General features: G+C 48.5%; 1 pseudogene; it reads right to left on the reverse strand.

Annotated features, from left to right (window-relative positions):
• The window catches only part of LOC146193240 (uncharacterized), a 48,833-nt pseudogene that overhangs the window by 17,392 nt on the left and 5,099 nt on the right, over positions 1-26,342 (reverse strand).

The following is a 26,342-nucleotide window of genomic DNA, read 5'->3' on the forward strand; positions in this document are numbered from 1 at the left end:
TCGCACGCCTGAGCAGTGCCCGTTGAACCCCGGCGGTATTCCAACTTGCGATGTGATATGAAACCATGCGGACAGCGTGGCCGCGCTAGCACGACTGGCGCCGGTGCGATCTCTCTCTTCGACCTTCCCTCCTCTCTGGCAGCGCAAGTGCGTGCATCGCGGGTTGTCTGCTGCAGCTCCGCTCGCATTCGGAAAATAAACAATAGAACCACGACATGCCTCGTCCCGTTTCGCGGAACAGTCTGCAGCTCAGTGTGAGTACCACTGACCCTTTATTTTAAGATATATATTCGTAACGAAGTAGGTTTTGGGAGCGTTTGTTGCTTTATTTCCCTCCCATGTTGCTACACTTCCCTGCAGGAGAAAAGACTCGGGATTACTAGGACGGACCTTTGCGTGCCAATTTCCTCTTGGGCTGCTTCGCTTGACGCTGCATGCAAGGCAGTGCTGTAGGAGCGGTAAGATACCAATTTTTATACAGTGCGGCGTATTAACTGGATATTAATCATCTTGTCAGTCATTAACACCTGATAATTAGGATTAATAGAATCTGCTTATCTGCTCTTTATGTAAGAGTAAGAAAAGCCTTTGCTTGAACTCTGTTGCACCAAACAGAACATATGCATTCTCCATGAATTCCAATTTCAGCACACTGACTTGGACAAACTAATTTTGTAGCACTGGCAAATTTTACTGTTCATGAAAAGCTTGCCCAAGCTGTACTAAAGAAAAACAATTCTGCATAGTATTGTGTCTAATTTTTGTTTTCTCTTGCAGATGTGCGTACGAAAGGAAGATGGTGACATCCAAGCTGCTGGAGCATACATCGGGAAGGGCTGTTGAAAGCTGCTGTCCTTATAACCGAAAGCAAAAGGCGCATGCTAGAGATGCTGGCTTAACAGACACCTGAGGCTGCCTTTAATGCGGCGTCTTCCTACAACCTGGGATCTGCTGACACCTTGTCAATGGACCTAACCAGAGCTAAGGTCCTGGAAGTCTGAAAGAATTATGCTTATATTTGTGTTTTCTATTTACCTCTTGCACACCTAATAAATATCCATGCAACGAACAATTCTGGCTTTTTTATTTGAATGCATGTATAATTTGAGGATGCTGTACATATATTATTAGCTGCATGTAAAATACCTGCACAGAAATAAACAACCCTATGTTTGGCGCATGATGGCCTTAGCTGCCTCTGTACTGTAACACCCATCAAATAAAAAATAGTCACAAAAACAACACAAACAATAATGGGATTGCCTGGATGCCAATTATGCAAAGCCAGTGGACAAGCTTGGGCGGGCGATGTTGGGCACCCAATGAGCCTAGCTGAATAGTGGTTATTAAAATCCACTGAGTAAGCTTGGTTGTAAGTATTGGATAGCCAGTGAGAGTGGCTGGTTGTATGTTATATAGAAGCCAGTGGGTATGCTTGGGTGGAAGATATTGGGTATCCGTTGAGTGAGGCTGCATAACAATAAATTACCTAGTCTGCCATTCGTGGCTATTGCTGGAAAGCCAGTCTACTAGATTGGATTAAATCTTGGCACGGGTAGCGCCCCAACGAAACACCATTGTTGGTCCCAATATTGGGACCGGTTTTCCCCAATATTGGGCTCATGGCGGTCCATTGATGGCGTGCTGCTTGGGTAAGCAGTGAAAATAATATTTCGCCTCCGATATTCAGGCAGAAGACTGTTATACCAACTACAATGACTTGGTTTGAAGAAATCAGATGCCCGAGCACCACACTTGGTACCTGGATATAAAAATACCCATGTATGCCTAACTAAAAATAATCTTGCCCATGGAAGATTCCCGATAAAATGGCCATATGATTAGCTGTGATGAGGAAAAATGCATCACTGGTAGGCTGCTAGCTAAATAGGAAGTATGATATCATTGTACTCAGATCTAGCATAATATTGTCCTGCCTATGCAAAGTAAATTTCTAGTACTTGCTCAATTGCTCATTGCAGGCTGACTGTAATAATTTTAGCTGAACAAGCAGCACCGTATGATTAAGAGAACTTCTTTTTGGGCTAGTTGGTGTTTATTGATTATAAATTAAAGGCGCCAAAAAACACGCACAGAACAAGAAAAGAAGAACGGGACAGAGTGCCACTCACAACTGTGTTATTGTGCAGAACAAAGTACATATATATCTCACAGCCGGCACATGCACAAGGAACACATTCAGCACAATGTATTTTAAGATAAGCTATGTTCAAGAAACGCTTTCTCAGAGAAAGAGGCTGTGGTATGAGGCATGGGCGACAAATAATATGTACCAAAGGGGTTGTGTATGAAGTTCCCCTCTCTTGTGGTTGCTCCTAGATCGGCCAAACCGGCCGATGTGTTAATGAGTGAATCCGGGAACATGAATGTAACATAGAGCAAAATAAAGATGGCCCTAATATTCTGAAGCATATCAGATCCTGCCCTTCAGGCACTTGTGAACCATGTTTTTCTGATGTGCGCATTCTTGCAAGGAGTAGCAATACGATGGCCAGAGAGTTAATTGAAGCGTTTTATATCGGAGAAAAAGGTAATTTGGGCGTCAGTGACACGTCGATAAATGTGTATAATGCTGAGAAAGTGTTTATTGAACATATCCTAAACTACATGGTGCTGAATGTGTTGCTGGCGCATGCGCAGGCAGTGAGATATATGTACTTTATTCTGCACAATAAATCAGTTGTGAGTGGCGCTCTGTCCCGTTCTTCTTTTATTGCGTGTGGGCATGTTGTTCTAGTGCATTTAATTTAAAATGCTCACTGTGTGAAAACGTTTGCTTGGTACATCACAAGTAGGGCAATTGTTTATAGTAGAATACAGCATGCAGCAAAAGCTATGAAAACTATAAAACAGGAACTTGAAATGGTATGGTTCTTGTAAACCAAACAGGTGAATCTCTGTGAGGTTCTTTTCTTTAAATCTTCTGGCCACCTTGCTCTGTGGCTTATTCAGAGACAGCAATCTAAATAGACGACCAGACCGACCAATCTCACGAAGAATAATTTTTATGTATACATGTGGACGGGACGAGAGTAGAATAAACAAGTAGGTCAAAGACTAAACACTAAATTATCTAGTCACCAGTTCATTGGGTGGAGAAGCCGGTGCAGACGCTCCGGGTGGTCAGAGCTTTACAGATTCGGTGCAACAAGCCCTCGGTAAGCCCAGCGGAAGGCTAGGCCACCGGACGGGGGCCAGTAGAGGCAAGAGGCCTCGGGTTGCCTTTCCACGGGCCGATGCGTCAGGCCTCCCCGACGTGCCTGGGCTCAGCACGGCGCCGAACGCTCGTGCCAGTGAAGAGCTGGCGCTGCGGCACTCCCGGAACCGACCACCGTTCCGAGTTTCGTGGACGACAGGAGAACAGGACAGGATACGGCCGGCAGGCCCCAGGTCTGGATCCCCGGGTCAGGCCTGGTAGAAGACGCACCGCTCCGAGCTCCTTGGACAGCCGATCGGCTCCGCTGCTCGCCTGTTCTCCCCTGCTCGTGCCTCGCGCTCCTCGAGCCAACCTCCACGTTTTCCTCTTCTTCTTTCTCCAAACGTGGTTTTCTTTCTTCGTCTTTTATCTAATTATCATAGGTTCTTCACAAATATGCCCCCCCTTTGAGAAGTTTTTTTTTTCGGGAAAAAAAAAACTTGGGGCCATGACACTGATGCACTCTTTCGGAGGACGACCGCCCACAACACTGCTGCAACCATCACTGCACACCCCACAGAGTGGCCACACCATGCTATTGTCTGCAGAGAGTCTGAGTCACTTGCGCACACAAAATAAAAAAAAACCATTCGTACTAATACAAGTAACATTAACACTCACTCAACACTTGTCAGACGAAATAAGCTTTATAAACCTACTATAAACAGCACGACGACACCTCCAGAAGCTTTGTACGAAATGTGCTTTAAGACGATATATCTCCAACGGCGTTGGAAGACAGCACAGAGATTAACATTGTCTCCTGTATCATTCTCGATTAAACAGTTGACTATTCTGTATCGAGTCTCGGTTCCCCAGTCCACTCTGGGACCAAGGTTCTTCACTGAACGTTGACAACGGAGTTTTCGACTCGACGTTTTCAAGAACTATGAAGGATGAAGTTTCCAGGGCATACACTGGCTGGCGCTCTTCGTAGCTTTTTGTGTTAATGGACATGCGTCCTAATGGAGCGTTCCTCAGGTTTCCTTTCGTGACAGTCCTCTGACATGCATCGCAGGACCTCACAAACCGAGTAATGTCAGCTTGCACCCCTGGCCAGTAAAAGTCATCAAGCACTCTTGCGGTAGTTTTTCTGACACCCTGGTGGCCGACTAGTGCACTCCCATGTGCCTGCACGAGGACCTGACGGCGCAAAACCTTCGGAACGACCGCTTGTTCAATTGTTTTTCCTGGACAAAGTTGATAGGTCCGGTACAAAATGCCGTCACGTAGATGGAAGGTGTAGGCTGTCTGCCCTTTTGCCGTGATAGGTTTTCTCAAGCTAGCGACGACACACGTCTAAGCTGCCGTCCTCTTCTTGTTGCGAAAAACAGACCGAGATAAGTGGAGTACGGTTTGAGTGGCATCCAAACCAGTCCCTGAAACTTTCGCCGCCAGAACCTGGAAAGAAGCACTGGACTCATCATCACTGGCAGGTATGCTTCCCTGGCCCGTCAAGACTGTTGTAGCGTCGGCGAATGGGACGATTGCACCCGGAACGTTGCCGATAATTACGTCATATAATGGCGTCGGCAGATACCTAGCAATAGCTTTCCCTGTGAAGTATGGCGACTTGATAATAAACTCCGCCTCAGGCCCTTCGATGTCAGAACCATCCGCTAAACGTAAAGATGCTCGCTCACCGGTATATGCAGCCTCGGGCACCAAAGCCTGACGCACCACGATGCTATTAGAACCAGTGTCGCGCAGTACCGACACTGCTTGTCCGAATACTTCTCCACGCTCCACTGGCATGTTGTTAATAATCTGAGATGGACTAAGAGCCGAATCGTCCCTTCGATTATCTAGGCATGTTCCTCCCAGCTGACGACCAGGGCGGGAATCTCGAGGGGACGTGCAGCAAGCAGACGTCTCCCGGTCATTTGAATTTCCGTATCGACACAACTGGGTTTTATGCCCAGATTTTTGACATAATGTGCAATATGGGGCTGCGTCCTGCGGTTTCGCAGAATTCTGCTCAGCTGTATATAAAAACCGCAAGGTTATTCTGTCGCAGAGCCTCAAGAAAGTGATCGGCGGCCTCAGCAATCTCGTCCACCGTTTTACAATCACGTTCTCGCAAGAAGAGAACTAAACGATTGTGACACTTGTTTAAAAACTGCTCAGCCACTATCATGTCCCGAACCACTTCAAACGTGCGACCTTGTCCTCGCATCTCAACCCAGCGGTCAAAAAAACCTAACAGCCTTGTGGTGTACTGGGAAGCTGTCTCACCATCTTGCGGCTTGCTTCCACGAAACTTCTCTTTGTAGCCCTCAGCCGTGAACCGAAACCTCCGAAGTAAGGCAAGTTTCGCTACATCGTAATTGACTGAGTCCTCAGGAGAGAGTCGTCCAAAGACTCTGAGAGCTTCTCCGCCGAGGCACAGACTCAAAGCCGTGGCCACTTCTCTTTCGGCCAGCCTTGGCCAATGGCGACATGTTCAAAACGCTTCAAATAGGCGTCCAAATCGTCCCTTTCCTCATTAAACAGTGGAATCAATCCATGATGACTAATTGGGAAGACGAAGCTGGTACGGTACAGTACTCAGCGTTTCCAGAACTAGGGGCGTTTTCTCCCAATTCCGCAAGTCGTACTCGTAGCTGCAAATTCTGGTTTTCTTACTCCAAGCACTGCTTCGCCGCTTCATATTCTGCAGCTCTCTCCGCGTTCTGCAGCTTTGTCTTCCCTTGCCTTTTGCAATTCTTTCTCCACCCACTCGCGCAACTCGACTCCCCGCAAACCTATACGTTCCCCTACCGCGAGCAACTCTGGTGCACTCATTTTTCTCCAATCTCTAGCCGCGGGAAAATGCTGCTTGGCCGGCCTAGTCCTGCCGTGGACGCCAAAATTGTGAGGTTCTTTTTAAATCTTCTGGCCACCTTGCTCTGTGGCTTATTCAGAGACAGCAATCTAAATAGACGACTAGACCGACCAATCTAACGACGAATAATTTTTATGTATACACGTGGACGAGACGAGAGTAGAACAAACAAGTAGGTCGAAGACTACCCAGGTAGCACAGAATGTGGGGCCCCAGTAGGTCCGATGTAGGCAAGTGGGGCTGGGGCAACCACCATAAAACCTGCATCGGTCCCCGACGGGGCAAATGTGGGCCCTAGGGGCCTTCTGCATGGGTCCCATAACGGCGTTGCTCGGGCTAATGCAGAGCACAATCCTGTATCCAGACCACAAGGGCCCCTTGTCGGATATTTAAGGGAAATCCAGCCTAAATGTGGGCTTTTTATGGGAAAGCCCTCATAGATCCGAAATGAGGCTACCCCCATTAAACCTTTGTGGGACCAACATCGGCCGTATTGGGGCAAGAAAACGGACATACCCACATGCTGCCTCAATCGGCCCCTTGTAGGCTACTTGAGGGCAGGTGAGATATGAATAAGGGCTCAATTTGGGCAAGCCCTCGTGAAGCCCAAATGAGGCAGCCTTAGCTAAACCGCTTTAGGTCCCACATAGGCTGCAATGGGGCTGGAAGGCGGGCGTGCCCGCATGGTACCAAAATCGGTCCTTTGTGGGGACTTTGAAGGCCCGTGCAACAGCAGGTGGGCTCTAGGTTCAAAGACAACGACCAGCCCAATTGGGGCTGCCCACATAAAACTGCTTTATATCCCACATGGGCCGTAACGGGACTGGAAGGCGGGAGGGCCCGCATGGTACCAAAATCGGTCCTTTGTGGGGACTTTGAAGGCCCGTGCAACAGCATGTGGGCTCTAGGTTCAAAGACGACACACAGCCCAATTGGGGCTGCCCACGCAAAACCGCTGTAGGTCCCACATCGGCCGTAATGGGGCTAGAAGGCGTGAGTGTTATTGCGTAATCATTGTTTCCAACCATTATTTGCATTAGATGTTGCCCTAAATTACTATTATAGATGATCTGTATAACAGTTCTTGCCATGTTTAGTCGATTGGAAATTTACATGGCTTTAGTTCTCGCGCTCATGCAAATTGCGCTACAAATACTAAAACAAACTGATTGCTAACTGTTGCCTCTTATGTGCTTGCTTTGGACAGCCTGCAACTCCCAGCACAATATTACTGTTCAGAACACACATCTCCATAGCCTGAACAAGATGTACATGAAGTCATTTCGGCTAGATTAACGTTATGAATTATTGTAAAATTTATTATTGTGGCTGTTTAGAAAGTGCAGACATGTATAAAATAATTACCTAATTATGTGCACAAATATTGATTGGGAAAACTTGGTCTAGGGCTTTCTATCAATTTCCTGCGTCGGATACCTATGAGAATAATGTGGGCAAGCCCAAGTGCGGCTAGCGCTATAGAACCCGCATTGGTCCTATGTCATTATCTGAGGGGCTAACTTAAATAAAAAAAAAATGTTCCTCCAAAGCAGCTGCCCAAATCGGTCAAAAGTAGAACCATCGCGGGGAGTTGGCGGGATGTGCCCTTTTAACAATGCCGGAAAAATGTGGGCAGCCCCGCAAGGGCTGCCTGCATCGGCCCCTAGCGGGGCCCATCGGGGCTTTGTCGACAGCCCCCTTCAGGCCTACGTCGGCCCCTCTTGCAGCACCCAAATTGAGCCCACCGGGGCTGTCCTGCATTGCCTACATCGGGCCCACCGAGGCCCACCCTTCATAGCCCACTTTGTGCTACCTGGGTAAACACTAAATTATCTACAGTCACTAGTTCGGTGGGTGGAGAAGCCTGTGCAGACGCTCCGGGTGGTCAGAGTTTTGCAGGGTCGGTGCAACAAGGCCTCGGTAAGCCCAGTGGAAGGCTAGGCCACCGGACGGGGGCCAGTAGAGGCAAGAGGCCTCGGGTTGCTTTTCCACGGCCGATGCGTCAGGCCTCCCCGACGTGCCTGGGCTCAGCACGGCGCCGATCGCTCGTGCCAGTGAAGAGCTGGCGCTGTAGCACTCCCGGACCCGACCACCGTTCCGAGTTTCGTGGACGACAGGAGAACAGGACAGGATACGGCCGGCAGGCCCCAGGTCTGGACCCCCGGGTCAGGCCTGGTAGAAGACGCACCGCTCCGAGCTTTTGGACAGCCGATCGGCTCTGCTGCTCTCCTGTTCTCCCCTGCTCTTCTTCTTCTTCTCCCTCGTTGTAATGGCACATACCCACAGTGGGGGATTGGCCAGAATTCGTTGTAGGTGACATACTATTTTTGATAATGTCGATTTGACTATATGATATAAATAACCTAATAATTAGGAGCTAGTGTTGCTGAAATAACTTGAAATTTTCAGGCGATGTAATAGAAAGCAATGAAAAAAAGGAATAAAATTGTAAATTGCTAAAAATAATAAGGAGAAAAAATACAATTCAGACAGCTCAGCGCTAACACACAAATCTTCCAGTAGCAATATTATAATTATGAAGTAATTCACACACCGGTTTTAGGGCATACCCTTCGACGGTTGCACCAAAGGAGAGGAGGACAGGAACTGTAAATGGCAGTCCTAGGCGAGCAAGAGGTATTTCTATAAAATGTCTTCTCTGAGTAGCATACCTGTGGCAGGAGAGGATCTAATGTTGAATTGTTTCCACGTCATTACATGACGCACAAAGATTGGACGGCGTGAATCCAGAGCGGCATAAATAAAGATAGAGGGAAGGCATTCTACAACGCATGAGCGTCATGGAAACCTCACATTGCCTCGAGGTACAACATCGGACAGTCCAATGGAAATTTAAATGATTAAAATCCGTAGTCGCAAGGAGTGGCTCATGGCTCAAGGAGTTTAATGTTTGAAATCGTTCAAAACGGGATATATTTAGCAAGATAATATTGGGTACAACATCGGCAACAGGCTCACTGAGAGCTGAATTTGCTAAATAATCCGCCATTGTATTAGAAGCGATGCCGCAATGTCCCGGAACCCACTGAAAACGTACTTCCTGTAAGTGTATCGGAAGGAAAAACATCAGGGTTTGTTTCAAAAGACGCATTTTCGGACTTTCTAATGCTGCTAAGACTGACAGGCAGTCAGAGAGTACGATTACGTGAGTAACATTACCAGGAACTTTTTGAAGGGCCAAACCAATTGCAAGCAATTCAGCAGTAAATATTGGTGTGTAATCAGGGATCCGTGCTCGTGCCTCGCGCTCCTCGAGCCAACCTTCACGTTTTCCTCTTCTTCTTTCTCCAAACGTGGTTTTCTTTCTTCGTCTTTTATCAAATTATCATATGTTCTTCACAGTCTCATTCTTCACTGATCTTGAGAATATATTATGCATACACAGTCTTGAGAATATTTGCGATGTACACATTTCCCTCAGTTAGCTGATTGAGGATAGTTTCATTGATTTTGGCAGGGCAATATATTTTTTATTCTGGCCGCCGTAATGTATGTGTGCCTGTAACTGGTGCACTGCAGAAAAATATTCTTTAAGGTGTTCTTTAATATCATCCGGTTTTGCATGTGTAGTAATCTATATTGTTTATTGCAGGATTTTTTAAGTATTTTTTAAAACTTGATAAGTTCTGGAGCCTGAACCATCATATTTTAAGGAACTGTAATTCTATATGAACACTAAGCGTCCACCTGAAGTTATCGATTTGCCGAAAGCAGGTTTTCCCTTCCAAATATCTTTCTTTTCTATCTGGGATGCATATGCATAATATTTTGCATGTATGTTTATCACCCCTACGTCATAAGATGGTGCATGTCCTTGCACGCCCAGAGACCTGTCGCAAAATGCTCAGAGAAGAGTGTCTGCCAATAGGCCTTTGATATATACAGTAGAACCCCTTTATAGTAAAGCCACTGGGGCCAGCGAAAATGTTTACTATATCATGGTCTTTACTACATCAGTGGTCTGTGATGACATTGTCTTAAAATGCTGTCTAGTATTTAAATGGGCACTTACTGAACACGTCTTGTTGCTTCTTGAAAAAAAGCTGAAATACCTTCCATCTCGCATTTATCATCTCTTTGTTGGATTTTTTCATTATAAAATTTCTCTACATCTTTTGGAAGTACCTCTTAAGCATGGGGACGTAATTACGAGTGCAACCATGTTCGATTTCATGTGAAAACCGAAGCCTTGCATGAACATGGTGTCCCTTTTTGCTCTTTCTATCTTTTAAAAGGCAATAAATGATAAATGCGCGCGGCATTCAAGTGCTGTAAGACCGTACGCGCTGCACCTCCACTTTCTACCTCTACTCCCTCATGATTTGTGCTGCACATTGCAGTGAATGTTGACCCATTTCATCCCTTTCTCTATTTCTTGCTACACGCTTACTCTCCTTTACTTTCTGAATGGACCACGCCGCCTCCGTACTGTGTTTGTAGACAGCTTTACTTTTTTTTCTTCGCGCTGCGCTCTGTCCTTCACGGCTCCAAGGCTTCTGTAAAGTAGGCTTCTGATCGCTGCGGAGCCTAGTGGTAAAGCCACCTAAATGAACACTCGGGGTTACTTTTCTGTTTTTAAATACAAAATTTCTTGGCCTCGCAATTCTATGTATTGAGCGGGTGACGATATCGTGGGAGTCGTTGCTATTACCAGAAGCACATTAGCCGAGTTTCACGAAAAACATCTTTACTATAAAGGGGGAAAATGTACAGTTGACTATGGACGATGAATTGGCACTTCAGTTTGACTTCACTATATCTGAGGTTTTACTATATCTGAGCTCACTATAGCGGGGTTCTGTAGTTTGTACTCAATCATATAGGGCACTCAGACTTCAAATATCTGTTTGGATAAGTGCGGATTAGGTGAGTTTGGATCTTATGGTGATATATTGTAACGTAACATTACACAGAAGGCGCTCTGGCACTCTGGCACCGAAGAACACCAACAGCCAGTAAGGCAGCACAAAAGCGGAGCACCGTTTCGCTTCGTCGTCTTCTCCGAATCGCCCGTTCAAATCTTCGTCGTCTATGAATGGCATGTGTCATTGCCACCCTTCTTGGCAGCATCGCCTCGATGCTGCAAATGCTGCTTAATTCGATGGGCTGACAGATATTATGCTAGGTTGGTGTGGGATACCACAACATAAAACGGGGCACCATCAGTCTCAAGAATAGTCAGCGGGGCGATCGTGGTAGGGTTTCATCCGGAAGACGTGTACAACATCAGTGAACTTGCGTCGTCTGCGGCTTGAGGGATCTTGGGTCGCAGATTCAACTTCGAAAGTAACGTCGCTGAGGCGGCGGAGGACACGATATAGGCCGAAGTACCGGCGCAGCAATGTTTCAGACTTCACGATGACGAACGGGCGTCCAAATCCAGACATAGTCTCCAGGCTCGTAGGCAGCGAAGCGCCGTTCCTTGTTGTAACGGTCAGCGTCTAGTTGCTGTTGTAGGTATATGCTCTGCCTTGCCAGCTGCCGCGCTTCTTCCGCACGCTGGGTAAAACTAGCGATGTCCAGGTCAAGCTCATCTTCGTCGTCGGTGTATACGGGCAGCATTGTATCCAGCGGAGTGGTCACTCGACGGCCGAAGACAAGCTCGAAGGGTGTGAGCCGCGTCGTCTCCTGAAGTGCCGTATTATACGCGAACGTGGCATATGGGAGGATTTGATCCCAGGTCTTATGCTCTATATCCACGTATATAGCATGTCGGCCAGAGTTCTGTTTAGCCGTTCCACCAAGCCATTAGTCTGAGGGTGGTATGCCGTGGCCCGTCTATGGCTAGTGTGTGTAAGGTTCAGTACAGCCTTTGTCAAGCGGGCCGTAAAAGGTGCCCCGCGATCGGTAATGATAACAGCCGGAGCGCCATGACGCAATATGATGTCGTGGACAAAAAACTCTGCGACTTCGGTAGCGGTTCCATTTGTGAGCGACGCGGCCTCAGCATATCGGGTCAAGTAGTTTGTCGCGACAACATTCCAACGCTTTCCATTACCTGACTTCGGGAAAGGACCAAGAAGATCCATCCCCACTTGTTGGAAAGGAGTTTTCGGTGGAGCGATCGGCTGAAGAAATCCAGCTGGTTTCACGGGTGGAGTCTTTCGGCGTTGACAACCACGGCACGTTTTAACGTAAGATCGCACTGAAGGTCATAATTTCGGCCAATAGTATTTCTCCCGAATTCTTGCAAGCGTACGACTAACACCCAAGTGGCAGGAGGACGGTTCGTCGTGACAAGCGCTTAAGATGTCAGGCCGTAGGTGCTTAGGCACTACGAGTAGAAATGTCTCTCTTGATATTTCAAAATTGCGCTTGTAGAGAACTCCACTTCGTAAAGCGTATGACTGCAAGCCACGACAAAAACGAAGCGGTACCTTACCACCGCGTCCTTCCAGATAATCGATGAGCGGCGCCAGCTCCAGGTCCTTGCGTTGAAAGTCAGCCATATGGGATTGGGTAATGGCCCCAATAAAGGGAAAAATCTTCGGCGTTTTCCACTGCAGTGGAGTCCTATGGCGCGCGTGAGAAGCAATCCACATCTTGGTGTTTATGTCCCGACTTATAGATAACAGTGACGTCATACTCTTGAAGACGGAGGCTCCAACAAGCTAAGCGTCCAGACGGGTCTTTAAGGCTTGCCAGCAAGCACAAGGAATGATGGTCGCTGACAATACGGAAGGGTCGTCCACACAAATATGGTCGAAACTTGCTGATGGCCCAGATTACTGCAAGGCACTATTCTCCGTTCTCGAATAGTTCGCCTCCGATCGGGACAGTGTTCGGCTCGCGTAGGCAATAACCCGTTCTACTTCGCCTTGCCACTGAATGAGCACCGCGCCGAGGCCAACGTTGCTGGCATCAGTATGTGTACGTCGGTTGCGGCGTCTTCATCGAAATGGGCGAGTATTGGGGTCTGTGTAGGCGGCTTCTAACCTCCTGGAAGGCTTGTTCTTGATCGTCTCCCCACAGAAAGGGTATGTCTTCTCTAGTTAGTGCTGTCCGTGATTCAGCTATCTTAGAAAAATCTTGGACGAAGCGTCGGTAGTATGATCAAAGACCTAGAAATCGTCGAAGTGCCTTTTTGTCGGTGGGACGTGTAAAATTTGACACTGCGGTAGTCTTCTCGGGATCAGGGAGAACGCCCTGTGCGCTGACAACATGGCCGAGAAAGCGTAGTTCCTTGAAAGCAAAGTGGCATTTCTCAGGCTTGATCGTTAGTTGCGCGCCTTTGAGTGCTTGAAGCACGATGCGCAACCAGTCCAAGTGTTGCTCGAAAGTAGGCGAGAAAATAACGACATCATCTAAGTACACCAAGCACGACTGCCACTTCAGACCTGATAAAACGTGTCCATCATACGTTGGAACGTGGCCGGTGCAGAACAAAGACCAAACGGAAGCACCTTAAACTCGTGTAAGCCGTCGGGCGTCACAAATGCAGTCTTCTCTCGGTCTCTCTGATCCACCTCGATTTGCCAGTATCCGCTTTTGAGGTCTAATGAGGAGTAGTACCTGGCGTCGCGTAGTCGTTCGAGGGCATCATCAATCCTGGGCAGCGGATAGACGTCCTTTTTAGTCACGTTATTTAACTTTCGGTAATCGACACAGAATCTCAAGGTGCCATCTTTCTTTTTTTGACAAGGACCACTGGCGATGCCCATGGGCTCGTCGAAGGCTGGATCACGTCGTCCGCAAGCATTTCATCCACTTGCGTTTTAATGGCGTCACGTTCCTTAGGAGAAACCCAGTACAGGCGCTGGAATACCGGTAACGTGATCTCACCGGTGATGATGCGGTGCTTGGCGACAGGAATACGACCGACCTTAGAGCCTGTGGCGAAGCAGTCCGCGAAATCGCTCAGAAGAGCCGAAAGAAGATTCCTCTGATCGGGCCTCCAGTCGGGGTTAATTTTAACGGTTTGCAGAGCATGACAAGGTGCGGCCTCTTCTTTAGGGTTCGCTCCGGCGGTGCATAAATGAGGCAAGGCAGTAACATCGTGAAGGATGGCAACAGCCGTGTCCATGGCGAGATTGCGCATCTCCTTAGCAAAATTTGTCAGGAGGACAGTAGCAGAACTGTTCTGGAGTTGTACGAGTCCTCGAGCAACGGCTAATTCCTTCTCGAGTATTAGCGGAAGGTGTCCATCCGCGATGCCCTCGTAATCGTGGAATAAGTCATGCTTTACAAGAACCAACACACTAGAACGCGCCGGAATCCTCACGTCATCGTCGACTATACGCAAAACGTTCAGACCCGGATCTTCCTTTTCAATGCGCACCACGGCTCGTTTCGTCGAAAAGGAAACACGTGCTTCTTTCAGGCCAATGACAGCGGCGTTGGTCTGCAGGACATCTAGACCAAGGATCAAGTCTTTTGAACACTCAGGAAGCACGATAAACTCTCCGACATACACAAAACCACGGATGCCGACCCGCGCTGTGCACTTGCGTGCAGGTTCGATCAAGTGGCTTCCCGCCGTGCGAATATTCGGGACGGACCAATGTGTCAAAGCTTTCTTCAATTCTCGGGCGAGATCACGGCTCATTACTGAATTATCGGCGCCAGTGTCGAGTAACGCGGTGACATCCACTCCATCAATCGTTACACATAAATCGGAGGCAGTATGCCGGATGCTGTCGCTACCTGAAACAGGCGAAATCTCGTCGGGTCAGCCTGACGATGACGGAGGATCTTCACATTTCCCGACATCACCGACCCTGCCTCCGAAGGCCACTGGTATTAGTTTTCCCGGCTAGGGCTGGGAGAGGAGCGGCGTCGGGAAGATTGGGGACTTGTCGAACGGTAGCTCGTCGGGGACGTAGATCGACGCTCTTGGTAACCGGACGTGACGGGATACTGTCGCGCTGCAAGGTCGCTTGCAATCTCAGTTGGCCGTTCGTCATTCCGAGTGTAGAGGTCTTCCGAGGCGAAACCTTGCATGTTAACGCGGCGGTACGGGCACGCCCGGTAAAGGTGGCTGGCTTCCCCGCAATGATAGCACGGGGGCCGACGGTCCCGGGGCCGCCATACTTGACTTTTACGGGGTCGCTGGTAGATTGGCGGAGGGGAGTAGTGAGGCTTCATGCGGCTCCGTGCGAGGCCCTCCATGCGATAACCCTGCGGCTCCATTGCTGGAGCCGCGGTGTTGATACTATGGTCCGGCGGGGGAGCCTTACGTAAGACGGACGCGTAGGTGGGCCTCGCGTCGAACGTCTGGTGGGAAACACGCTCCTGGGGAACATCAGCAACTTGCTGAGCTGCCATACGCGCCTCTTCCCGGACAACTTCAGCCAGTGAAGGAAAAGCTGTTGTGTTGCAAGGCGTCCGGAGCGCTTGCAGTTCCTCCCGCAAGACAGAACGAATAAGATTCCGTAGTGCGTCCATGTCGCTGCCGACATGCACAGGGGGTGCGTCGGACCCAATGATGTTCACGTCACGGTTGTACTGACGGGAATGGTGTTGCAGCGTTTTATTTATTGTTGCAGCGGTCATTTTATGTTCAGATGTCATTTGTAAGACCCACGGGCCAATCTCCTCAACAAACTGTTCCTGAATGGTTGTTTCCTGCAGGGTGTACAGCTTGCTGCCTGTGCCATGCGCTTCCCCCGCTCCCTCAACTTCATTCCTTGATCCATTGACACTTCACTGCAAACTACGATGCTCAACACAGTCCACTGCCGTTTTCCATCCATGATGGACACTGCCCTGGAATACACCCATGCTCAGCCAACTATTCCTGCAACACATCTCGCACTACAAGGCCATAGTGCATCAACCCTGCTCCTCATGTGTAGCCCCTTCCAACATGACGAAATGCACACTGCACCTCATCACCTCTCCCTGCACTACCTGGTCATGTGCTGCTTAGTGCCCTGTTCCAAAGTCTATCTACTAGCCCATCCCATATTAATCCTGTACCCAATGCCTCCTGCACTGCCTTTTGGCCCTCTGATGTCCTTGTGGCATGTAAATGTAAATGAGCTCTCAATAAAATGTGTTCGTCCTATTCTTGCCATGCATTTTAGGCTATGTTCGTGACCCTTTTTCTCATGATCTGCTGGGGTTAGAACATTAACAACGGTGGCATTGTAATCAGCAGTGTTAGGTAGTGTTACTGAAGTAGGATAATTTCTTTTTAAAGGTTAGTTCTTTGTTATCGTTTTTTACTGGACCCACTAAATTTTAGTGCCATAATCTGCAGTAAATAGCCTGCAAATAAAAAGCGTCTGCAATAATAATTATAATCCTAGTTCAGTAGACTATCTTTAATGTTTGCTCAATGTGTGGAAAATTTTATCTCCCTTGCGCCTGTAGTTTCTTAAAAAAAGGGTCAAATGCAGCAAAATTTGGTGTTTTGACATAATTGGCTTTGAAGTGGAAGAAAGAGCTTTGTTGCAATATAGGACTATAGAAACAAATTCTCACGCATTTTTTCAATAGCCACCAGCCTGGTAGTCCCCTTCATCAACACTTTTCTGCGCTAGCTGCCTTGTTTTCCGGGCCTCCTTAGTGACCAGTTGTGTAGCCCAATGGTCAGCTTCGCGCAACCATTGGACTGTAAACCGTTTTGGAGAAACTCTGAATGACCTCAGAATCTCGGCTCGAGCAATGCTGCCATCATTGAAAGTTAGCACAGTATCCATTGTCGCTATTTTCAGCGTCTTGAGACCAAGAAAGACATTTTTCAGAGCACGCTCCCTTACAACGTTGTTGAACGCCTCATTCGCGTTCTGTGTTTTTCCGTGGAGACATTTCCGGAGAAGCTCAGGCTTTGAGAGCTGCTGAAACACCGGCTTCACTGCTTCAAGGACCGCTGCAGACGCGCAGACGCAGACGCGCACGTGGTGCAGACTCAGACGTGGTGGCCGCGGCGCCCACTCCTGGGTTGTGTTGCGGAGAATTGCGTCATTGGAAATCGACTTATGCCGGTTTCCGTAGAAGAGACATTTTTTAAAGCACTTTGGCTTTGTCATTGCATTACCGCTAAATAACCAGCACGAAGGTGTAAACAAACACGAGCAAAATGCCGCGCGTTGCGAGTAATCCAGCTGCGTCTTAGGATTTGTTTGGCTAAGTGAAGTATGCCAGCTAGGTTTTCACTGTTGCCAGATGAGTGACTGTCATTCCGCTAAACGTGACAAAAAATAGGCACGGAAAAAAATTTTTTTTAGCTTAGGAAAGGCACAGATCCCGAGCATGTGTCAAAGGGGCTGTGGCTGGATGCTGCCTAGGTTTCGAAAGCTGTTGATTTTGAGGTAAATATTTCGCGTGCGCGCAAATGAAAGACTGGGCTATGTTAAGGAAAGAATAGAGATTTTAAATTGCACAAAAACAAAAAATCTATTTTTCGGATATTTTGCCTACCCCGTTCCCTTAATTGCTTGGTTTGTATGGCTCCTTAGGGAGATGGTATGCAAGATGGTATTGGGAAATGGCTGCGTATGAAAACCACAATTGTCAGACTGACAGTTAAGCAAATGGCAGCAGTAAGGGCAAAGGTGAAATACTGCATGGTTAAAGGTGGCACAACAGTGGGAGTGCCAATGCCACGTGTACCGATGAAAACTCGTTGCATGCCAATAAATACCAATATGTGATACTAGTGGCACGGCCGGCTTAATGCCAATGTCACATGTGCCAATGAATACTAGTGGCATGCCAATGTGGCACTAGCGGCACGGCCAACTGATAGCCCATGTTGGCAGTGTCACGACAAGTGCAATGTTGGCATGTAAGCCGGACCACTATATAAAAATGTAGTAATTTCTATAGAAAGCAGGTACCAACAGCGAATGTTGGTACCAATTTTTGCCGACGTTGGGCCGGGGTTTGTGCGATGTTGGTGTACTGCCTGGGTACCTGCTCGTTATCTGCTTACCGAAATCACAATCAATCTATCCTTTTTTCACACTCCATTATGAGGGCAAGAATTGTTTTTAAGCAGGAACATATATGAGCTCAGTTTTTGTTGCAATAGTTTTACCTCAATACAGTACTTATCTGAGTTGCTGACGGGCAAAGCAAGAACCTTTTTTGTGCCACGGAGAGCATGAACTTTGTTTTGAATTCATAAATTTCACAGATTCAGCTCCACGCCACAGTTTGTTATACTCGTGAACATGAAATGTGGCGCCGAAAGGCACTAGTGCAGTGCCTACCTATAGGCTAGATCAGTTCCATCACTGCCCAGTCGCAGACGCATCGGCCAAAGGATTATCTGGTTTTTTAAAGGCAAAGCAAACTTCCTGTTTTCGCCTTCTGCAGTACTCTAGGAAAAACCAAAATGCATCGAGACGTTCACGTGATGGGAAGGGCATGTAGTATTTCAGTTTTTCGGGTCTTGATCAACACCTAACATGCAAATTCAGTTTTTTTGGCTTTGCCTTTCATGTTTTTGACTGCATTGTGTAGCACTGATAATTCAAGTTTTATTAACCTGTTGTGCTGCAATCGACAGCGCAATATTTTCATTTCGGCTGGTTCTTGCTGTAGTTTTGTCGCTAGCTGTTTCTCAATGGCCTCTACTTCTGCCTTTGTGCTATCCAATTCATCTTGAAGCATTAATATTGTCTCCTTGTTGCAGCAATTTTGTCAAGGACACTTTTCTCCCTTTCGGAAAGCTGTAGTTGTGATCTGTACTGTTAGGCATCACTTGCAATTCAAAGTTGTTTTGAGAGGGCTAGTTGAAGCAAGAAGAGAAATATGATTTATTTACAAAACAGTTTGAGTTTAGGAGCAGAAAGGTGTAACAATAAGCCCAAAGCCTATGTACTGCATATCACACATCTCCGGCAAGACACCCTGATGCTGCTCTTTATAAAATAAGTACCACGTATTTTTCTTGAAAGCGTTTATTCACAATCAGCACATACGATCTGTAGCAGTACCTGTTACATAAGGGATTCAAGCTATGACTACTCTGCAACTCAATACTGAGCATTTAGATGCATTAATGTGCAGCTGACAGAAATCCATACAATATATAAATGTGTACGGAACGTTTCTTGGCTTAGAGTTAGTTGCTATACCTTTCGTATCAGGGGGCATCCCTCCATCACATTTTGAGGCTTTAGGGAAGGGACAGTAGGAACTCGAACCATGTAAGTCTTTTTGCCTCCTTCAAAGTGGGCTCCACAGACCCTGTGGCCTGACGTTGCAAAGAAGCGGGAAAATTTGTAAACAGGATGATCATATAGGTCATATAACACTTTGATGTGTCCAATATGGCTATTTTTAACAAGACTTGACTCGTACCAATCACGCTGTAAGTAGGTTTATTTTTTAATTTGAGAGCTTCACGTCTGGAAGCGGCTCATCAGGAGTAATTGGCCACCTGGGGGCTGGCTATGGTGTGTCAAGCACATGGAAATTCTTGTATTTTGATTCTATCAAACATACAGCTGCCGCATCTAGGATGAAACGCACGGCCTTGGGATCAGCAGCCAAATATGCAATAGTCAATGCGCCCCCAAGGCGGTTCGCAAGTGGGCTTTCTCCCGACATTTTATCAAGGAAGCAGAGAACGCACAGTTTTAGCAATGATTGGTGCTTGCAGTAATGCCTTGGTAAAAAGCCTACTTAGCAGGAGCACCATTGCGAATCTATACAGACATGAGAACGTGGCAAGGTTGCCGACATCACTGTCGTCGGCCTAGGCATCTCTGAGCAGAAAGCAATGCTTGTCGTAAGCCGCTTGCAACAGAGCACCCGCGCGCCACTCGAGAGACAATACAAGCTTAAAAGCAAAAAACAAGAAACAATCAAATATGCACCAGCCAATGACAAGATACGGCGCGGTAAGGGTGCCGGCGGCGTCTACGCGCTGCGCAGTTAGTCTGTTACGCGCGGGCCGCGTTGCGTATAGAGCCTCCTTAATATATATATATATATATATATATATATATATATATATATATATATATATATATATATATATATATATATATATATATATATATATATATATATATATTATTGCGAAAGCACTACTACTATAGGTTTCAAGCCTTCAGCGTAGTACGGCGGTAGCCACCTACTTACCCACGTGACGCTGTGACACATCTCACGTGACACTAGAGTGAGAGCTGGGCTACCAACTCAAGCGGTTGGTGTAGAGCGGCGGTAGCCACGTCATACCCACATGACACTGTGACGTCACACCCCACGTGACACAAAGGCGAGAGATGGGCTCCCAACTCAAGCGGTCGGCGTGCGCCGTCGGAGCCGCGGCTCAGTTGGCGGGAGCTGCCATCTTGGGTCTCTCGTTTCACATGGGACGGTTATGTCAGGATCAGCCTGCTAGGACACTGGTATTCACGTTACCCCTATAGGCCACTGAGGCACGTTCATACAGCTTGGTTAACGAGGGGCTTTATATGTGGAGTGAGGGAGAAGAAAAAGAGAAGAAGAGGAACGCTCGGTCACCAGCAGCTAATGCTTTCACTCAATATTTGGTTCAGCAGCATTGAACCCTTGTAATTTTCTTCGGAAACATTCTCTCTAGGATGGTACGTGACCTGTTGATAACGGAGGTTGTAGCGGCATGCATCCGTGCATTGCTGTTGCTGAATGTAAATGCCGGCAAGTTGACGGGCTTCATCAGCACGCTGAACACACTGCTCGACGTCTGGATTGAGTGGATGATCATCTGTGCAGCTCGGAAGCATGGCATCCATCATCGTCTGAACGTCACGTCCGTAGACTCGGCGAAATGGTGTAAAACGTGTCGTCTCTTGAGTGGTCGTGTTGTAGGCACATGTAATGTAGGGGAAAACCTCATCCCAGGTTTCGTGCTACTCATGTCGGCGATGGTTTTGTTGAGTCTCTTCGTGAGGGCATTCGTCTGCGGGTGATATGCAATGGTTTTTCGGTGGCTGATATGATTAAGCTCGAACACGTTGTGCATGAGCTGTGCCGTAAATGCGGTGCCTCGATTGGTGACTAGTAGGGCGGTGCGCCATCACGCAACACTATTTGCTGCAAAAAGAACTGAGCGATCTCAATGCTGTGCCACGCTGCACTGCCGTGCTTTCTGCATACCTTGTGAGATAGTCGGTCGCGACTATAATTCATTTGCTACCCGCCGATGACAGCGGAAATGGACCCAGAAGGTCGATGCCGACTTGGTCAAACGGCGTCCGAAGGAGATGAATAGGTTGGAGCAAACCCGCGCAGTTAAGAGGTGCCACCTTTCGACGTTGACACTCGCGGCAGCCTAAGACGTAGCGATGGCTGGCTTCAGAAAGTTTAGGCCAATAATAGGCTTGACGAATTCCAGCGAGTGTGCCTGCCCAGCCCAAGTGGCCAGAGGTGGGATCATCGTGGCAAGCAAAAAAGGATATCGGCGCGAAGGTCGGCTGGTACGACTAGGAGGTGCGCTCGGTGAACAGTGCTGCAGTTTTCTTGAATAAAGCGCCATTCCAAAGACAGAATGCAGACAGGTTCCTTCTAAACTGGCGGGGGACGTCAGCAGCGCAGCCCTCCAGGTGGTCAATGACAGGCCGAAGGACTGCGTCAGTCCGCTGTCGGGTCATTATGTCTAAGCATTCACTAGTCCAAGAAAACATCTGTCGTTATCCGTGATGTTATAGACTAATCCGACGGTTGCCCACGAGAGCGCGTCAGCATCTTCATGAGTCTGACCAGATTTCTACACAATGGTGTAAATAAATTCTTAGAGGCGAAGACTCCATCGTGCTAGGTGCCCCGATTGGTCACGAAGATTGGCCAGCCAGCACAAAGAATGGTGGTCAGTAACGGATTTAAACGCGCGGCCATAGAGGTAAGGCCTAAATTTCATAGTTGCCCACACAACCACGATGTATTCTTTTTTCGGAATGGAATACTTTGTTTCAGGGCGGGCGAGCCTGCGACTGGCGTTGAACGAGTACAGCGCCTAGGCCGATGTTGCTGGCATCGATGTGGACTTCGGTGGCAGCATCTTCATTAAAGTGCGCAAGAATAGGGGTAGTTTGCAGTCGTCTGCGAACCTCCGCAAAAGCCTCTGGTGCTCGGCGGCCCACACGAACTGTGTACTATCCGGCGTGAGGCGGGTCAGGGGTGTGGCTATCTTGGAAACGTCGGCGATGAAGCGGCGGTAGTACGCACACAAACCCAGGAAACGTTTGAAACTCCTCTCCATGACAGGAACGGCAAATGTGGCGACAACGGTAGTTTTGTTGGGGTATGGCCTAATGCCGGCGGCACTCACAAGATGACCGAGAAGCTTGAACTCTTTGTAGACAAAGTGGCACTTCTCGGGCTTGAGCGTCAAGTGTGCTGACCGGAGGGCATTTATTATTGCGCGCAGGCGTTCAAAGTGTTCTCCAAAGGTTTCAGAGAACACGACAACGTCGTCGAGATCAACTAAACAGATTTGCTATTTGAGGCCGGCGAGAATGGTGTCTATCATGCGCTGAAAAGTAGCCGATGATGAACTAGGCCGAAAGGCAGCCCTTTAAACTCGTACAGTCCATCTGGGGTGACAAAAGCTGTTTTTTGCGGTCCCGCATTTGACATAAAACTTCGAGTACCCGCTCTTCAAGTCAACGGTGTCGAAGTACAGGGCACGACGAAGCTTATCGAGTGAATCATCGATACAATGCAGCGGGTAGACGTCTTTTATAGCGATGTCGTTCAACTTTCGATAATCAACACAGAAGCGAAGGGTCCCATTTCTTTTTCTTTACCAGCACGACAGGCGACGTCCACGGACTGTTGAAGGGTTGGATGACACAATCACGAAGCATCTCCTCACCATGTGTCTGAATCGCTTCACATTCTGTCATTGAGATGTTGTACGATGGCTGGCGTATAGGGCGGGCATTGTCGGCCGTAAAAATGCGGTACTTCAGAACAGGCGTTTGCCGAATTTTCGATGAGGTCGCAAAACAAGCGCTGTATTCTAAGAGGAGAAAACGAAGCTCGTGTTGACGTGTTTCCGAGAGATATGTTCCGAGAGAGATAAGACGATCAAGCGATGAGCGCACATTTTCATCTGCTCTGACCGTAATACATTCAGAAACGTCCGCTAAGGAGTCGGCGAATGCGATTGCAGTAGCGCGGAAAGGTGACGGGGTTTGTTCGTGAATTTAGTCACCAGGAGCTCAGATCGGCCGTTACGGAGGTGGATGAGGCTCCGCGCCGAGGTGACGCTGTGAGTGAGCAAAAGGGACTGGTTGCCCTCAGCGGCCTCCGTCCCGTCACGTAGGTCCTCGCAGTTAACAGTCCCAAAAACACTGGAACGTGGCGGAATAAAAACTCTTTTGGCAGACATTCGAAGAGGGGCGTGGCGTTGGCGGTCCGTGGTCTCAGTATCATCAGCTTTCTCGGTCGAAAAGGTCACTTTACGCTCACCGGAGATCGCTAATGGCTCCATACTCACGGAGAAAATCTACGTCAAGGATACAGTCGCGGGAGCAGTCAGGTATCACAAGGCAGCTGAAAACAAACGTGGAGTGGCGAATTTATACTCTCGCCGTGCACTGATCGCTCGGAGTTAGACATGCCCACCAGCTGTGCGAATCTGCATGCCAGACCATGGTGTCCTTACATTTTTAGAAGCTCCGCTACTTCCCGCTTAAAATAAAAAAAAATAAGCGCCGGTGTCAACCAATTCGCTATCCTTATAGCAGTCTAGGACCACGGGTATACCCAGCGAGAATCTATCTTCATGTGTATGAACTGTCGTCGGGGCCGTCAAGTCGCGGTCGCTCACACGTCGCGTTGTTGGGGTATCATCGTCGCATCTATTTGAAGCGGCCTCGTCTCCGGAGGTCGCTTTCTTTAGTTTTTCCGACGCGGAGTAGGCGACTGTCGCTACGTCATCCAGGAGGAGCTGGGCGGCGAGGCCGATCGGCGTGGAGACGGAGATCGTGACTGTCACTGAAAAGTGACAGTCACGCTGCTGCGCTGCTGGGCTACGTAGTCCTCAATATTCCGGGGTCATTGGCTTAATGAAGGGCGACGCATGTCGATGGGGAAACCCTTCATTCCCAGTTGTCGATATGGGCACTGCCGATATAGGTGATCTGGATCTCCGCAGTGGAAGCACAGGCGCTGTCGATATGGGGCACGCCACAGGTCTGCCTTTCGCTGGAGTGGTCGGCGGTTGTCGATGTACGGCTCAGGGTGGGCTAATGTCACGAAATCGGCGCACATTTTTATTAAGCCGGCGCGGCGCGAGGCCCACGCGGCGCCGAATGGAAAGTTAGGGAAAAACCTCCTTCCCCGCACGAGAGAGTGCGTAGCTTTGTACGCGTCGCCATCACCCTCTTTCTCATTACCCGGCGATGAAGCTGGCTGATCAGTCTGGAATATGCCAGAAACCTCCAGAAGATTCTAAGGGAGCTAGCTAATGACGACGCGTGGCACGACGGGTGGAGAAGGAAGCGCTTTAATCAGCAAAGCTAAGTGTGTGTGCGCGCTAGCCTTAGCGCGCCTTAAGAGACAGACGCGGCGCGCCCTATTTATTGAGACCGCGCCGCTTGTGTAGTCAGTCAGTCAGTCAGCCAGTGTTTGCGACGTGTTCGCTAGTGCTTCGGCTGGCCTCCAGGGGATCACCCGCTGCTGGCAAGCCCACGGACCTGCGAGGGAGCGACGATCGTCTTGCATGGTGGCCACATCGTGACTCTCGAGGCGTCGGACTGCAACAGTGCCCGGTGAACAATTTGGTGTTTGTTTATGTGACTCTCTCGTGTTTCATCTGTGTTTTAAAGCCTCTGTGTTATTGAATACCACTGTAGTTGCATGTTTAGCGTTTGTATTTTGTGAACCTCTCTTCTGGGCATTTCAAGTGTTCTTGTGTATTCCTCTGTATCGTCTCTTGCTGTCTGTAAAGTGTTTTTTGTTTGTTACTCCTGACTCCGATGCTTACTCTGGTTTGAACCGGCGACAGCAGGGCACCAAACGGCAACCCCCTCTGTCACTACAAAGTAGTTGAGTTCCGGCTGAGCTTGCCACGCAGGTCGAGGGCATCTCCTTGTGACCGGAACAGCCACCCCCACTCACACTAAGGGTGTCTGGGAGTGTGCGCCTCATTAAGGGCGCATCGTTAATAATACCTCCCTAAATATTAACGGGTGACAGCTAAATACAGCGAGCCTTGGTAGGGTGGGAGTAATTGTGTGGAAGCAGTCGGAGGACATCGCAAGACGTCCGCATACATTGGCCAACAGAACTCGGTGGAAAAGGATGGTAGGTCAACAAGCGGTACCGAAGGCCGAAATGCTTGCTGAAGCTCTTCTCGGACGATCTAGCGGTGGAGGCGATCGTCGGCTGGGGAGCACCGAAAAGTGTCTCGAGCGCTTCGCGCAAATTAGAGCGGATGATGTCGCGAAGAAGATCCGGAGCAACCCCGAAGGCCGAAAGCAGCTCTGTGAGCGAAGCGGCGAGTACCGGCCTGTCGTAGCTCGTAGAACGCTGCTGCAGCATCCTTTCCATCGTGATTGCCTCCGTAAGAAACTCGGCAAACGTGGTCGGTGGAGTAGAATCTATGTTGTTTATTCCTTTTCGGAAGGTTCCTTAATCCCTTCCTTTTATGTAGTTCGGCATAGGGGAGAACAGGAGGCGTACTTGAAGGTGATGATGGTAGAGCATATATTTACAGTATGACATATATATACACAGCGTAAAACTGGACGTTGAAATACTTTTACTAAACGAACACGCTGGTCTACTTTACTTTTCGACCTAACTGGTTAGAGCCTAAGCAGAACAGCCGCGTTACATGCCTACGCATGGAGCCCCAGTTCAGACTGGACTGAACTCTCTTGGATCACGTCCCGTTTTACACGTTCACAAAAGAAAGAAATAGGGGCGGTCATTTTCAGAGGCCATCAACTGTCCATTGGAAACGTGCTAGATGGGCGCAGCCCCGTGGGTAGGCCTTAGCCTCTAACCCAGGGCCCCACTAGCAATAAAAATCACAACAAAGAAAGTTCATGACAAAACACCCTCTCCTGCCAGTAGACTTTCTTCCCACTTGCGTCCCGCACACCGCCGCCCCATCCTCGCTGCCGCTGCTGGCTAAATCCTTTCCACGGTGCATTGCCCCGCGCCAGCCGTGTTTATCACTACGAGAAACGACATGGAAAGGGAAAGGTCCACAGCCGCCATGCTGAAGGCCCGGCGCTGGATTAAAGGAGAGCTCCTGACTTGCTCGCTCTGCGAACAATGCCCGAGTCAAATCCTGAGTGCTTCTTCGGGCGCTCTTTGTCGCATCTGCGGACAAGATACACGAGACTGCCATTCGCACTGCTCAAAGTGGAAGTGTAAAAAAAA

This window comes from Amblyomma maculatum, chromosome 4 (genome assembly GCF_055883805.1).
Source record: "Amblyomma maculatum isolate TAMU_Amacu chromosome 4, ASM5588380v1, whole genome shotgun sequence".
NCBI lineage: Eukaryota > Metazoa > Arthropoda > Arachnida > Ixodida > Ixodidae > Amblyomma > Amblyomma maculatum.